This window comes from Mirounga leonina, unplaced genomic scaffold (genome assembly GCF_011800145.1).
Source record: "Mirounga leonina isolate KUSES-001 unplaced genomic scaffold, KU_Mleo_1.0 Mir_129, whole genome shotgun sequence".
NCBI classification, from domain to species: Eukaryota; Metazoa; Chordata; class Mammalia; order Carnivora; family Phocidae; genus Mirounga; species Mirounga leonina.
The window spans coordinates 59,966,073-59,983,061 of record NW_023270323.1 but is presented as its reverse complement, the minus strand read 5'-3'; the positions used below and the strand labels follow the sequence as shown (position 1 = coordinate 59,983,061).

Genomic DNA, 16,989 nt, shown 5'->3' with positions numbered 1-16,989 from the left:
AAGGCAGTCGCTTAACCAACTGAGCCACCCAGGCGCCCCAACATAACATTTTATATCTTGAACTTTTATCTGGGCTGTAAGTCTGCTCCCATTTTTTGTACAGTGATTAGGAGTATAGCCTCTTGATTAGAGTGGGATTTCTTGAGCTGGGGTCCCAGTGTGACAGTGATTTTGTAATTTGGGGTAGGTAATTTAATCTATTCATGCCTAAAAAGTGTTTCTGTCCCCAATTCCAGTCTGTGAGGGGAGACTTGCCCATACCAACAAGCAGTTCTCTGGCACCAGCGGAGTGTCTGAGAATTCAGTGCGGTTCTGACATTATCAACCTGGAGATAGAATCGGATCCCACAGGTAGAGTGCTCAGTCCCACAAGATTACCCTCCACTTCAGAAGCCAGTCACAAGCCCTGGTTGTTACCTGTGCTTCTGACTGACCTTCTGTAAATCAGAGGTTCCCATGGATCCCCCTCCTTGGGTTTGATTAATTTGCTAAAGGGGCTCACAGAACTCAGGAAAACCCATTTACTTACTAGATTACCAGTTTATTACAAAGGATATTAAAAAATACAGATCAATAGCCAGATGAAAAGTTACATAGGGCAAAATCCTGAACAAAGGAGCTTCTGTCCTCCTGGAGTTTGGGGCTCTGCATAATGGCAAATGGAAGCTTTCTGCTTCCCCAAGGTGGAAGCTCTCTGAATGCCCTCTTTTTTTTTTTTTTATGGAGGCATTGGGTTTTCATTATATAGGAATGATTGATGACCTCATTGGCCATTGGTGATTGATTCAGCCTGTAGCCCCTCACTCCTCCCCAGAAATCAAGGTGGGACTGAAAGTTCCAACCCTACAGTCAAGGTTGGTTCCCCTGGCAATGAGCCCCCATCCCTTAGGTGCTGGTTGGATAATAAGTCACCTTCATTAACATAAGCCCAGTTGGGGTGGAAAGGGTTTGTTATGAATAATAAAACACTCATTTCACCTTGATGGCTCTGAAGCTTTTTCAGGAACTGAGGATTAGAGCCCAAATACAACAAAAGAAGCTCCCTTTGCTCTTACCTCTCAGGAAATTCCATGGGTTTTGGGAGCTGTGAACCAGGAACTGGGGATGATGAAGACCAGACATATATTAGGTTTTTATTTTCGTCAGATGTGACCAAATACATGTATTTCTTATAAATTACAATATTGTGGTGCCTAAATTTTCTTAACTCTAAAATGAGTTTGAAGAATACATGAATTAATCTGTGTAAAGTGAACAGAGAACAGTGTCTGGCAAATATAAGTATTCAGTTGTCGACTTTTTTTTTAATCTATAGGTAAAGATGTCGAATAGTTGTAGAAATGTGCTGTGATCTATTGGGTACTATTAAGATGTTTTATGTTCCATTGAAAAAAGTATGAAGACATAGTTTGAGTCACTTCCATGATCTAAATAACCATTAATGGTCTAAGATTAGTAAAAACTTTGTAGAAATATGAAACTAAGGGGACTGAGATTAAGGGGTATTATGGTATTTTTAAAAAGTTGTGTCATTAGCTTAAGTGATTTTGTACCTTTATTTTATATGATTAAAAGATTTAAAGCATTTTGCAGTTGAAATGTCAGACTTTAAGTTCCCTATGGACCTTGCATTTCAGTTGGGAGGGTAGGAAAAATAAACTGTTTTTAACTTGTGAGAAATGCTATCAAGGAACAAAAGAGAGGGGTGGCTCAGTCGTTAAGCGTCTGCCTTCGGCTCGGGTCATGATCCCAGGGTCTTGGGATTGAGCCCCACATGGGGCTCCCTGCTCAGCAGGAAGCCTGCTTCTCCCTCTCCCACTCACCCTGCTGTGTTCCCTCTCTTGCTTTCTCTCTCTCTGTCAAATAAATATACAATCTTTAAAAAAAAATTTAAAAAAAAGGAACAAAAGAGAGATACAAGATAGAAAATAATGTTACTTGTGTGGGGACACCTAATTTAGGTGGGCTGGTTAGGAAAGGTTTCTGAGAAGGTGACATTTAATGGGACATCTGAAGGATCAGGAGCCACATCTATGAAGAGTTGAGTAATAGCATTCCATATGGTGGTAATAGCGTGGACGAAAGACCACGAGGCAAAAAAGAGTTTGAATTATTTGAAGAAGTGAAAGTATCATTTTGACTGAACATCTTGAGGAAGGGGGAGAGTAGCGTTTGATCTGGCTGTGCAAGGGGGAAGGATCAGATGGTACAGAGCCTCATAGACCATGTTTGGGGTTTATTCAGTGGGTGACAGGAAGCAGTTGAAGCATCTTAAGGAGGGTAGTTATATGATTCTTTTTTTGGGGGTGGGGTTTGGTCTAGTGTTTTGGTTTTTTTTTTTTTCCTAAATTATTATGGAAAGAACATGTAACACAAAATTTACCATCTTAACCATTTTTTTTTTTTTAAGATTTTATTTATTTATTTGACAGAGAGAGACACACAGTGAGAGAGGGAACACAAGCAGGGGGAGTGGGAGAGGGAGAAGCAGGCTTCCCGCTGAGCAGGGAGCCCCATGTGGGGCTTGATCCCAGGACCCTGAGATCATGACCTGAGCTGAAGCCAGACGCTTAACGACTGAGCCACCCAGGCACCCCCGTCTTAACCATTTTTAAGTGTACAATTCAGTAGTGTTAAGTATATTCATATTGTTGTGAAACAGATCTCCCGAACGTTTTCATATCACAAAACTGAAACTCTACTAAATTCCAATCAGGAAAAGGAGGCAAACTGAACAAGAAACAAAGGCCTTTTATTTGTGGTATCAGAATTGACAATTCAGGGAGTGCTGATTCTAGTAGCAACCAGGAAGGTGTCCCACTCATGTGGGGAAAGCAAGGGGTTTTTATGAGAGAGAAGAGGGTAAGCACAGGACTTAGATAAGAGAAGAGGGGGAAAAATGTTCATTCGTGCTAACTGGTCGAGCTCCTTTTGACTATTTTCTAATCAACTACTTTATTGGTGCTCCCAAATGAAGCTATTCTTGGTATGCATTAGTTAATTAATTGTTCTGTCTTCATAAAGTTCATACCGACAGTTTTATGGTCCTAATGTCAGTTGTTCTGTTGAATTTACTAGCAATTCCTTGTTAAACAGTTGCCCGTTCTGGCTCAGTTTAAGAGTTCATTAATTAGAAAGGAAAATGGAGTCTCTAATTCCAAACCATTAAACAGCAGCTCCCCGAAGCCCCTGGGGACCTTCCTTCTGCTTCTGCTTCCATGGATTTAACCACTTTAGATATCTCACTATAAGTGGAATCATACAGTATTTGTTTTATTGTGACTAGCTTCTTTGACTTATATGACTATAATGTCCTCAGTGTTCATCCATGTTGTAGCATATGACAGGGTTTCCTTCCTTCTTAAGACTGAATAATATTCATTGAATGTGTATATCACATTTTTTATATCCATTCATCTGCCAGTGGACACTTGCGGTTGCTTCTACCTTTTGGCTCTTGTAAATAGTGCTACTATAAACATGGGTGTGCAGATATCTCTTTGAGACTCTGCTTTCAGTTCTTTTGTATATATATACAGTGGGATTGCTGGATCATATGGTAGTTCTATTTTTAATTTTTTGAGGAACCTCAAACTGTTTTCCATGGTGGTTGTCCCCTTTTATAACCCCACCATCAGAGCACAAGGGTTTCAATTGCTGCATGATTTACATTCAAAAGTTCTCTTTGGCTGCTGTTTGGGGGATGAATTGTTGGGTTCAGGAGTCACCACAGGGAGATTGTATTGGAAAGTAGTTATTAGTAGTCTCATTGAGAATTAATAGTGGCTTGGACTAGGATGATAGGAGGAGGAAGGGTTAACAAGATATTTTGGAATTAGAATTGATTTGGTTTGCTGATAATTGGGAAACAGCAGTGAAAGAAAGGGAAGAATCAAGGGCAGCTCTTAGATTGGTAACTTCAGAGTCCCTGATGACCTTCACAATGCTGATGTAGGTAGGAAGGTCTTTCTCAGAAGCCCTCAACGTATTTCTTCTCATGTCTCGTAGATGAGGCCTGGGTTGTTGGACGACGATTTCCCTTTTTAGAATAATTGTGTTTCATTCTCCTAGGACTACAGGAGTGGCCCACCTTCTTGAGCACATTGTTACCCTATTTGAACAAAATGGAGGTTCTCTTAGGAAAGAAGAGGGGGAATGACAGATTAACTAATTAGCTTTGTGAGCTTTGGGAAAGTATCTTTTTTTTTTTTTTTTTTTAAAGATTTTATTTATTTATTTGACAGAGAGACACAGCGAGAGAGGGAACACAAGCAGGGGCAGAGGGAGAGCGAGAAGCAGGCTTCCCGCAGAGCAGAGAGCCCAATGCGGGGCTCGATCCCAGAACCCTGGGATCATGACCTGAGCCGAAGGCAGACGCTTAATGACTGAGCCACCCAGGCACCCCTGGGGAAGTATCTTGATTTCTTTTGCCTCATTTGTAAAATGGGAGCATAACTACCTCATAGGGTTGTTATGAAGATTAAAATAGTGTATTTGAAGTGCTTAGCAAGGAATAAATGCTCAATAAATACCATTTTCTTTATCTGATTCCCTCTCCCCGAACTTGTTTTGACTCTGTATTTATTTTAATGGTACCACTGTTTTTCGAATCAGTCAAACACAAATTCTTGAAGTTACATTTGACCTTTTTCCCATTCTTTCTATTCTTACTACTACCACATTGGTTCTGAACTAAATTATTTGTGCTAGGGGAGGCAATAATCTTGTAACTCACCTTGTACTCTGTTATATACTACTTTCATTAATAAAGCTGTTACTATTTTCTATTAATACCAAATTAAATTTAAACTTGTTTTGAAGTTCATAGTGGACACAAACTCCTGATGATCTTCCGTATGTCATAAGTATATTCCAGCAAAATTAGGATACTTCTTGTTCTTTGAACACACTTTATTTTCTCTTTTATTCTATTGCTTGCATATTTCTCTCATACTAGCGTGTCCTCTCCATCTTTCAAGGTCCATTCCAAATATTTGTTAGTCAGTAAATATTTATTGAGACTATTCTATGTTCAGTGCACAGTTGTACGAGTTGGAGACACAGTGGTGGGAAAAAATTGACATGGGTCCTGCTCTCTGTTTCTATTGTCATAAAGTCTTTCCAAACTTATTTTCAGTAGGGCATGATTTCTTCCACCTTGGGACTTTCTTAAATTGTTTATACCCTTCTTATTGCAATTTGAACTTGCAGTATCTATCTACTTATGTTGTATCACAGTGGTTCTTTTCTTTTTTACCCATTTGAGGTATCTATTATAATAGGTATCTTTCCCATAAAGGTTGTACCATAGCCCTGTAAATACTTTTCAACTTGAAGGTTTGTTTTTGATTGTAATCTGTTGTAGTTGATGATACTTATATCTGTGTAGCGATTAATGGTTGACAAGTAGAACTTTGTGTCCAGTGTGTCCAGCACTTTAAAATATATGGGTCATCTGTAATATAGTATGATTTAATCATTGACATCTGTTCTTATCTAAGATGTTTTTGTTGCTATTAAAAAATTGTATGAGTTAAATATTTTTGGAAAAAGCTGTAGCATATCTTTATTTGTGACTGCTAATAATTTCTAGTGGAAAAATGTTACAGGATAACTTTCAGCTTTTCACTTATATAAACTGAGTAATTATGATGAATACATTACTCAGTTGGCTTGAGTCATGAACTCTTCAGTTGATAATTTCACGTATTTTTGAAAGAGTTTAGGGAAATTAAAATGTGATTATTAAAAGAATTTTATTCAGTTTGTAATCTCACAGACATTAAAAAAATTTAAAAAGTGCTGGTTCATGTAAAATTAAGAGTAGTAAAGTCAGTATTAGGCATACTCTGTGAGATTACATTGTGCTACTTAGTTGGGGAGTATATTTATTTAACAAATGTCTGAATGCCTACTGCTAGACACTTTTTAGGTGCTGGAGGGAAGTCCAGCTCTTCCTAAGAGCAAATGAAGTCTCTGCTCTTATGATTTCACTTTTAATGTTCCCATTATTTGTCCTGCAATAATAGTTTTGGTATAATATAGTATGTGATATTTGAACAAATTGGCAGCTTCCTCATTTTGTGTTGCTGCGGATCCCAGTATTCACTGGTTTCCAGACGCCTTTATAATTGAAGCTGAGAGCCACACTGGTTTTACCTATTAATCTTTTTACTCATTTATAATACCAGTTCTACAAGTCATGATAAATCTCTCTCTGTCTTATACAAATCATACTTAAATATGTATATTTTAAAATCAACTTTAATGCAGTGTAATAGGACTAGAACTAGAACCCGAATCTATTAACTGCTAGTCCTGGGTTGTTTTTGCCATGGCTATATAATATTTCTTTATGGGATTTATTTTAAAATGTTACAGGAACATGCAAATATGTTGGTTCTCTGAATTTAGTCAAATCTGTGAAGATTTATAATGAATTGTTTAAACTTGTTTATAGAGTTACCATTTATCTTTTATACTGTACTAAAAATTTAGTTTTACATTTTGAATACTTAAATTTTTTTCACATAGCTGGCTGGTAGTCATGATATATTTATCATAAACCTTGAGTATTGAACTGTTAATAATTAGGACTTTTTATAAATATTGTAGATTAGTAAAAGATTTAAAAATTGTTATATTCTAGGGCCTCTGATTTAAAATGAAATAACATGAGAATAGACTCTGCTTAGAAATTAAAAGATAATAAGATAAATCTTTTTGTTGTTGTTTTTTGTTTTTTTGTCTTTGATCAGCTTTTTAAGATTTCTAGATAAACAGCAGCCATTTTTAGTGAAGTACAGATTCCAAAGACATGGTATGTTTATAATTTCTTTCTAATCATGATGAAGATGTTCCTGAAAAGTCTTACCATAGCAGAATTTGAAGTTGAAGAACTAACACCTTATGGGAAAAATAGGCTTTACAGTGAGGGATCAATAGGGGTGCCTGGGTGACTAAGTCAGTTAAATGTCTGACTCTTGATTTCCGTTCAGGTCATGATCTCAGGGTTGTGAGATAGAACCCTGTGTCAGTCTCCATGCTGAGCGGAACCTGCCTTAGAGTGTCTCCCTTGCTGTCCCCTGACCCCCCCCCCCCCCCCCCCCCCCGCCAAGCACACACTTGTGTGCATGCTCTTGTGCGCTGGCGCCTGCGCGCTTTCTCACACACACACAAAAAAGTGAGAGATCAATAGCTGTATGACAGTCTTTATTAGTATTTGTATTTGCTAAAAGAAAATGCCATAGTAAAGAATCATTTGCATGTAGTGAATTAATTCAGAAAAGTTAATTTCTATTTATCTTTTTATTATAATGAAGGGTTCAGAATTTCCTCTTGTAGTTCGTGAGATGCTTGAAAACCCATTTTAGGGGCGCCTGGGTGGCTCAGTTGGTTAAGCGACTGCCTTTGGCTCAGGTCATGATCCTGGAGTCCCAGGATCGAGTCCCACATCAGGCTCCCTGCTCAGCGGGGAGTCTGCTTCTCTCTTTCCCACTACCCCCTCTTGTGTTCTCTCTCTCTCATTCTCTCTCTCAAATAAATAAATAAAATCTTTAAAAAAAAAAATAAAAGAAAACCCATTTTAGGTTGTAGTAGATAGTATGTACACTAAGGAGCATATTCATACGCTACTCAGTATTTAGTCCATTGGAAAGTTAGATATCCTTTTGCTGTTACTTGGAATTGTTGATTCATATTTCTTAGTGTCCACAGTGGTTCCAGACATGCTGATTAACTTTGATGAGTAAAATGGGAAAAACTTTGGGTAAATATATTTAACAATTCTTTGAATATTCCTACTACTATGGCTCAGACATCTTCAGTAATTCATTAGGGTATTGGTAAAAATTGAATTCTTCCTGTAGGAACCTTTTATCAGGAGACATGAGGATTTTGAACATTCTGACTTGCCTGTGTTTCCCCACCACTTAAGTGAGTCTTTGGATCTCAGCACTTTCCCAGCTTTGAGACAAAAGAAGGATACTCTAAAGGTAAGGCAACTTTACCTAGGTTTCCTTTAACTCAAGATTGCATTTTAAAAGTCTCAATTCTGACTCTTCTCTGCTTTATGCTTATCAGTCTCTAGATCCCTTTTTTTCCCCATTCATCTGTAACACAGATTCTCACAATAGTGGACATGATAAACCATAATTAAATTTGTAAAAGAGGGATGCCTGGCTGACTCAGATGGTGGAGTGTGCGACTCTTGATCTTGAGCCCCACTGGGGTTGGGTGTAGAGATCATTTAAAATCTTAAACATAAATAAATAAATAAATAAATAAATTTGTAAAAGAATTTTCATGAAGTAAAATTATTATCCCAGAGGATTTACTAAACACATACATAATAACTGTTTTTACATCTCATAACTGAATGCCTTTATTTAATGTACTTGCTGAAAATTAACAGTTTTTTTTTCCCCCCAAAGTGATATTGTCTAAATATCTGTGTTTGGTGGATGTTAGAAGGAAACTATAATATATGTTTATTTGATTATACTTTATAATTCAGGTCTTTTTGCTCTTTTACCACCTTTTCTTGCTTCTGGTTCATTTGTTCCTCTAGTTCCTTTTTATGTGGAGATGGAAATAGTATGTAATTGTATTTTTATAGATAATAGAGTATTTTGTAGTATCTGCTAAATACATACTTTCAGTAGTTAATTATTTCAGGCTATATCTTTTGTCTGAACCCTTTGCTTTAACTTGCTTGATTTAAGGTAATGATAACTTCACACTTTTAAGAGTTTTCTCAGCTCCTTGGATCTATAGTTTGTTGACTTCCATTAATTTTGGATAATCTCAACCATTATCTTTTCAGATAATTCTTTTGTCCTATTTTCTTTCCTTCTCCCTTTGGCACTCCAGTTAAGTATATGCTAGACCATTTGATATTGTCTCACAGTTGTTGGGTGCTTCCCCCCTCTTTTTTTAACCCATTTTTATCCTTTTTATTTCAGCTTGGATAAGCTGTTGATCTGTTTTAAGTGCACTGATAATCCTGTCAAAGGAATTTTCCAACTTTGAAACTATTTTTTTTATTTTAGTGTTACCATTTGGTTCTCTTTTAGAGTTTTTATATCTGTTGAGATTCCCCAGCTATTTATACATATTGTCCAGATCCTTTAACATATTAATCCTTTCCTTTAGATCTTTTTTTTAAATTTTATTTTGTTAGTCACCATACATTACATCATTAGTTTTTGATGTAGTGTTTCATGATTCATTGTTTGCGTATAACACCCAGTGCTCCATGCAATATGTGCCCTTCTTAATACCCATCACTAGGCTAACCCATCCCCTAACCCCCCTCCCCTCTAAAACCTTCAGTTTGTTTCTCAGAGTCCATAGTCTCTCATGGTTTGTCCTCCCCTCCGATTCCCCCCCTTCATTTTTCCCCTCCTACTATCTTCTTCTTTTTTTTTTTTTTTAACATATATTATTTGTTTCAGAGGTACAGGTCTGTGATTCATCAGTCTTACACAATTCACAGCACTCACCATAGCACATACCCTCCCCAATGTCCATCACCCAGCCACCCCATCCCTCCCACCCCCCACCACTCCAGCAACCCTCAGTTTGTTTCCTGAGATTAAGTCTCTTATGGTTTGTCTCCCTCTCTGGTTTCATCTTGTTTCATTTTTTCCTCCCTTCCCCTATGATCCTCTGTCTTGTTTCTCAAATTCCTCATATCAGTGAGGTCATATGATACTTGTCTTTCTCTGATTGACTTATTTCACTCAGCATAACACTCTCCAGTTCCATCCACGCTGTTGCAAATGGCAAGATTTCGTTCCTTTTGATGGCTGCATAATATTCCCTTGTATACATATACCACATCTTCTTTATCCATTCATCTGTTGATGGACATCTTGGCTCTTTCCATAGTTTGGCTATTGTGGACATTGCTGCTATAAACATCAGGGTGTACATACTCCTTCGGATCCCTACATTTGTATCTTTGGGGTAAGTACCCAGTAGTGCAATTGCTGGATCGTATGGTAGCTCTATTTTCAACTTTCTGAAGAACCCCCATACTGTTTTCCAGAGTGGCTGCACCAGCTTGCGTTCCCACCAACAGTGTAGAAGGGTTCCCCTTTCTCTGCATCCTCGCCAACATCTGTCGTTTCCTGACTTGTTAATTTTAGCCATTCTGACTGGTGTGAGGTGGTATCTCATTGAGGTTTTGATAATTATTTTACCCACTCTGATAGTTCTAACATCTGGGTTATCTCTGTTTCTGGTTCTGTTGTTTGCTTTATCTCTTGACAATGAGGCTTTTTTTTTTTTTCCTTTTTAAAATATGACTCATAATTTTTTTTTAAATGGCTCATAATTTTTGATTGAATGATAGCACAGTTGAGTCTGAGATCAATATTGTCTATGTCCAGAAATGGGTGTGCTTCTTCTGTCAGACTATTAGTGTGTAGGTTGAGTCAGTTTTGTTAATGGTTGAGGTGGGTATGGCTCTGTTGTTACTGTTGTCCCTTTCAGTGCACCATAGACCAGAAATTTCACCAGTGGTGGACTGCTGTTACTCTGTGTTTTGTATGGCAGGAGTAGAGCTATCAGCAGCATGCCTGCACTGTGGAGAGGCTCCCTCTGTATAGTAGGTTTGTGGTAGGAGTGGAGGAGTTCTTGGTTTTGATCTACTCTAAGTCTTAGGTAGGGCTTGTGAGTGTGGGCTTTGGGAGTTGAGCTTTCTTACTCTTCTTCCTCTTCCCCCAGCAGCAGCCAAACTCTGCCTAGTATCTGGGGGAGTACTTAGGCTAGAGAGTTTCCTGTTCTTTGCCCACTGGTAGCCTACTTTGTTGGGTGTGGGATCCTGGGCCAAGAGGGGTTCTTGTCCCTCTCCGGAAGTGGTGGGCTCTTACTTCTACCTCTTCCCTAGGACCAGTGGATCTTTGCCTGGGCCCTGGGGTTGTGAGAGTTTCCTAATGCTGTCCTTGTTTCTCTTGGTCTGTGTTTGTCCCTCAGACTGACCAATCATAGTTTTTGGTATAGATCTCTTTGCCAGTACTTTCCTTCCAGGCCATGGATTATGTTTTCTTAAGCTCTTACTTGTATTTCCTATCTAGCTCTTGAGTTCCTATTGATAATTCTTTGCTCCTAGACTTCATGGTCTAACCAAATTCCTAGTCTTGAGTTCCCTTTGCATTGCTAGCAGGTTGAGTCCTCAACCTTATTTACCAATTTACTTACTGAAAAGTCAGTAAGCATTTTGATTACTTTGTGATTCAGAAATTACCAATTATTCTAATTTATCTACATGACTATGTATAATACTGAACCCTCTAGACCTTGGGTTGTTGTGTAATTTATATCAAAAAGTCTAATGAGGATACAGGGATTTCATAATTCTTTTTTTTTTTTTTTTTAAAGATTTTATTTATTTATTTGAGAGTGAGAGAATGAGAGAGAGCATGAGAGGGAGGAGGGTCAAAGGGAGAAGCAGACCCCCTGCCGAGCAGGGAGCCCGATGCGGGACTCGATCCCGGGACTCCAGGATCATGACCCGAGCCGAAGGCAGTCGCCCAACCAACTGAGCCACCCAGGCGCCCCTCATAATTCTTCTTAGTTGATTTCACAATCATAACGGTTGTTAAGTTTTCAGTCTTCATTGCTCACCTGTGGTGAAGAGTGCATGGTTTTATAGAGATTGAGTCAGATGACCTGGGTATAAATTCCTGCTTCATCATTTCTTTTTATCTGCCTGTTTATCCATAAAATATTTATTGACTACCTTTTCTATTCTGGTGTTGGAGTCATTACTGTGACTTCTGGCAGCTTTCATATATTGAGCACAGTCAAAGTGTTTTTCATAGGTTCACATTTAATCCTCCCTTCAACTCTGTGAGAGCCATAGGTATTATTTATAGTAATTATTTGAGGGATTATTGAGTAATTATTTTAGTAAACTGGAGGCCTGGATAAGTAGTATCATGTCCATTACCCCATAGATAGTAAGAGATGCAAACCTTTAACAAATATTAGTAATGGATACTAAGTAATATATTTAACTGTGCCTTAGTATTGGAAACACACTTTAAGTTTTAGTTTTGTAAATAATGATTCACTCAGACTCCTAGGAGCTATACTTGATTGTTCTGGGTCCTTATCTCCCACATCCTGACCATCTGTCATAAATGCTGTGGGTTCTAACCACCCACATATATTTTGAGTTTCTCTACTTTTCTGTTTTCATTGCCATCACTATAGTCCAGGCCACTGTTACCTCTCACTGGGATCCCTGCAGTGGCTTCCTAACTTCTTGTTATTGCTCTTAACCTTCTACAGTCTGTTTTCTCAGAAGCCTGTAAAAATACACGTAAGATCATTTCCTTCCCCCTTCAGTGGCTTCCCATTTTAATTACAATAAAATAGATATTTCTCCTGGCCTACAAATCCCTGCATGGTCTGGCCCCTGCCTACCTCTCCAGATTTCTCTCTTTTTACCATTTTCCCCTACACTGAATTCTTTGGTGCTGCTAGAATATGCCAAACTCTTTTCCTTGTTTCTGAATCTTGGCACTTAAGGTTTCCTATTTTTTTTTTTTTTAAGATTTTATTTATTTATTTGACAGAGACAGCGAGAGAGGGAACACGAGCAGGGGGGAGCTGGAGAGGGAGAAGCAGGGGGAGCTTGACATGGGGCTCGATCCCAGGATGCTGGGATCATGACCTGAGCTGAAGGCAGACGCTTAACGACTGAGCCACCCAGGCGCCCCAAAGTTTCCTATGTTTTGACTGTTCCTCTGTTCCTTTTTGCCTAGCTGACTTTAGTTTTTGGTTTTGTATCTTTCTCAGAAAGACTTATTTTGGTGACCACCTATAGGAGCAGTCTCCTTCCTGCCTCTCCCCAACAAACACATAAAACACTTTTAACACTTATATATACTTATAACTAGAAGTTATATTTTGATAGATTTATTAACTTGCTACCTGTACTTACCCATAGAAATCTAAACTTCTTAAGAATAGGACCCTGTCTTGCTCATATGTTACCTAGATAGTGTCTAGTCTGTCATAAGACTAAGGTAATCCATAAAACTTTATGGATAGTAAATGTCTTGATTTATACTTTTTGTGCATAAACCTTTTTCTATATTTTGATGTTTTTTCCCCCCTGAGAATAAAAAGTCAAAGAATTAAGCTAAGGGAAGTGTCTAATGTTAATTTTTTAACCATGTATGTTAATTTGAACATTTCAGAAATGATCCTCTTCCTTCCCCCATTTTTTAGATCTTGTGATACTTAAAGTGGATGTTGTGCCATCTTAATTTTCATTCTTCTTTTATATAAATAGTTTTTCTTACTATGAACTTTGAATATACAGAAACACGTAGCAAAGAGAATAAAACAAATTTCACTCCTCAGAACTACTTTGCTGTTGTTCTTTTTTATATCCAATAAGTATTATTTTATATAGTTTCAGTCCTCTTTGATGCAGTTTTGCATCTTTTTAAAATCTACATATTCTGGGGCGCCTGGGTGGCTCAGACGATTAAGCGTCTGCCTTCGGCTCAGGTCATGATCCCAGGGTCCTGGGATCGAGTTCCGCATCGGGCTCCCTGCTCCTTGGGAGCCTGCTTCTCCCTCTGCTTCTCTCTTTCTCTCTGTGTCTCTCATGAATAAATAAATAAAATCTTAAAAAAAAAAAAAGTTTAAAATCTACATATTCTGAGCTTTTTCTTAACTAGTAAATGAAGTAGAAGATATAAATTATTTACTTGTTCTTATTTTTGGGTAGATTCCCATTGTCAAATAGATGTTTTCAGTTTTTCTGTTAAAAATATTGTTACAAACTCTTATGCACATAAACCTTTCCTTCATTCTGGATTTTAAGGGTACACTCCCAAGAGCATAGTATTAGAGTAAAAGGTATGAATATTTTAAGGTTAAAAAAATATATTACTGGCAATAATAATAATTGCATTCTGAAAGGATTATATTTTTGAGTGCCCATTGGTATTTTATTTATTTATTTATTTATTTATTTATTTATTTATTTAAGATTTTATTTATTTTTTAACAGACAGCAAGAGAGGGAACACAAGCAGGGGGAGTGGGAGAGGGAGAAGCAGGCTTCCTGCAGAGCAGGGAGCCCAATGCGGGGCTCGATCCCAGAACCCTGGGATCATGACCTGAGCCGAAGGCAGACGTAAGGACTGAGCCACCCAGGCGCCCCCCCATTGGTATTTTAATTGAAAAAGAATCTTTGCTATTTTGGGTGAAATACCATGTTTCATTTCTTTAATTATTAGAGTTTGAATGTTTCCCCCTTTGTGTATTGTTAAACACATTGTCCTTGTGATCAAAGGTTGGAATGGTCCTGATAATAGATCTCTTCTCTCAAACTAATGAGAGGATCAAGACTTATTTTTTCCTGACATTCTATTATGGTGACTCTTACAAAAATGTGGTATCCCTAAAAGGGTTGAGCTTTCCAATAGGTAAATAGTGATTCCTTTTTCTCAATTTTCTTAATTCTGGTTTAATTCAGAAGCCTATTTTCTTGAATTTCTTAATTTGACAACTCAGGTTTCTGAGGAGTAAGTTACCATGAATATTAAAGATGTTGGTTGCCTTTATTTTCTATTGCAAGTTTTTCTGGAATATTGACCCTTTTCTCTAAATGGTGAGGCCTGTGATAGATCCCTGATTGCATAGTGGGTCTGAAATTTGTGTCATTCATCTCTTTAAGGCTGGAACTATATATAGTATGTAAATCCAGGGACTATCCATGTGTCTCTTCCACCATGGGGACTGGTGACCAGAGAAAACTGCAGAGTGAGAAAGAGGGAGGTTCAGAAGGAGAAGAGAGCATGGAATAGAGGGAAAACTAGGCAAGGTAACATTAACCTGCATTTTAATTGTATACCATTTACTAACTCCAAGTTTCTGTGCCTCAGTTTCTTCCTTGGGTGAAAGGAGCTAATAATCTCTCTTTTTCTAGGTCATAGTAAGGATTAAATTATATACACATATACATATACCTGTGCTAGATAGTGTATTATTTGGTGTTCAGTGAACTAGGAAATTGTGTTTTTTCCCTAGGGTAATAAAAGGATTGTTGCAATGTCTGGGAATACCATATTGTTAAACACAGGTATGAGTTGTAATAGTATAAGCTGGGACATTGCCTGAGGTACTGAACATATATAGTAAGTTCCATTGTGGTGGGCAAAGCAGTTTAACAGATTCGTTCCTTGTGACCAAGCTGTAGTGGAAGTAGAATTGTTTAATTAATACAAAGTATGAAACGACTCTTTGAAGGTTAATTTAAAATGAAAACTTCTATTACATATACTAATGTCTTCAAAGTAGACTTAATGATATATCAGACAGTGCTCCTTTTGTAATGGAAGACAAAAGCAGCGAGTAAGATATTGGAGTGTTGTAGCACTGAGTGAGGCATGCAGATCTGCAAGATCGTGTCTTTTGATAGGACATTGATAAATTAATTTCCTGTTAGATGCCCATCAAAGGGATTCTCAGCATTTATCTTATTCTTGGAAAAGTTATTGTTAACAACAGGATTATCAAATTGGCACCGGATTAACAACTGGCAAATAGATGAATCTCAGCAAACCAAGAAAATTATCTCAAGTGGGACTGAAATAATGGAATTAGATGCTTGAGTTCTTTACATTTCTCTGGAAGAGAAGGTACTTGGTCTCCAACTTACTCAAATGCAGTTGGGCTTAAGAGTTATTAATTCCCATCTTTATAATGAATTAGTCCCTGGTGACCATTCCTGAGTCCCTTCTGTGTCCTAGCTCTGGGAATGGGGAGTTGAAGCATTTATAATCTAATGAGGAAGAGCAGGTACAACTACAAAACATTGCAATAAGAATATATAAATAGTTGTGAGAGAATAAGGTAAAGGAGATAGATAAAATGAGCTCAGAATTAAAATGAACATAGGCCATTTTAGTTAGGGTGAACAATATACCTATTTAATAGGGTTGTTGCAAACAGTAGTGATCAGTATAGGAAAAATGTTTAGTGCAATGTTTGCCACATAGTAACTCTTACAAAGGGTTGGCTGTTAGTATTTTATATTCCTGTATTTCTTTCTGTGGTGATGCAGTGCTCTGAATGGTTATTTATTTACTCCTTAAAACAGTCAGCATAAAGAATTGAGAAAGAACCAGAGTGGGATTGGAGTGTGATTTATTTTTTAAAGATTTATTTATTTATTTATTTAGAGAGTATGGGCCAAACGGAGGGAAGGACCAAACGGAGGGAAGGGACAAAGGGAGAGGGAGAATCTGAAGCAGACTCCACACTGAATGTGGAGCCGGACATGGGACTCAATCTCACAACCCTGAGATTATGAAATCCAGAGTCAGCCGCTTAACTGAGCCACTCAGGCGTCCCTGGAGTGTGATTTATTGCTACTTCAGCAACTGCTTTGGGAAATTAAAATTTGAAGAAAGCTAATAGTTGGTGATCCTGCTTTGTAGAAAAAGTACTATACAAGTTATTTTAGGAAGGGGCTCTGCTGCCTTTCAGTGCCCATCTGTCAGTTGGTTATGGTAAAAACGCTATTTATTTAATGTCATCGGGAGATTAAATATCCCACGTGAATGAAGAGCCAACATTTGTTGAGTTCTTACAGTGTGTCAGGTGCTGTCCTAAATGCTTTACATGAAATGACTCATTTAGTCCTCACAACAAGCTTATGAGGTAGATCTTCATTTTAGAGGCGAGGTCACAGAGGCCCAGAAAAGTTAAGTTTGTGGAGCTGGCAAATGGTAGACACGAGATGCTAGTGATAGGGCTCACATCCTTAACCAGTGTTCTTTTGACTCTTGAATAATTGCAGCTTAAATTGAATTGTATTGAATTGAATTGTAAACTTGTTTTATTTCATACTTATTGGAAGCACATTGTTTTTACAACTTGTTACTTTCCCGCCTGGTACTGAGTGCAGTTTACAGGCACATTGTTATTGTTAGTGCACAGGTATGCTTCAGGGCT

The 16,989-nt window shown here is 37.8% G+C and overlaps 1 protein-coding gene across 4 annotated transcripts in view; it reads left to right on the top strand.

The window, feature by feature from the left end:
- STIM2 (stromal interaction molecule 2) overlaps positions 1-16,989 on the top strand; it is a 149,386-nt gene that overhangs the window by 13,654 nt on the left and 118,743 nt on the right. The window contains exon 1 of one of the 4 annotated variants that reach the window (XM_035005179.1): positions 7,697-7,994. The exons of the other annotated variants lie outside the window; for them this stretch is intronic. The gene's annotated coding sequence lies outside the window, so the exon portion shown is untranslated. Of the gene's footprint in view, positions 1-7,696; positions 7,995-16,989 lie in introns of those variants that run through there. 4 annotated transcript variants of the gene reach the window in all.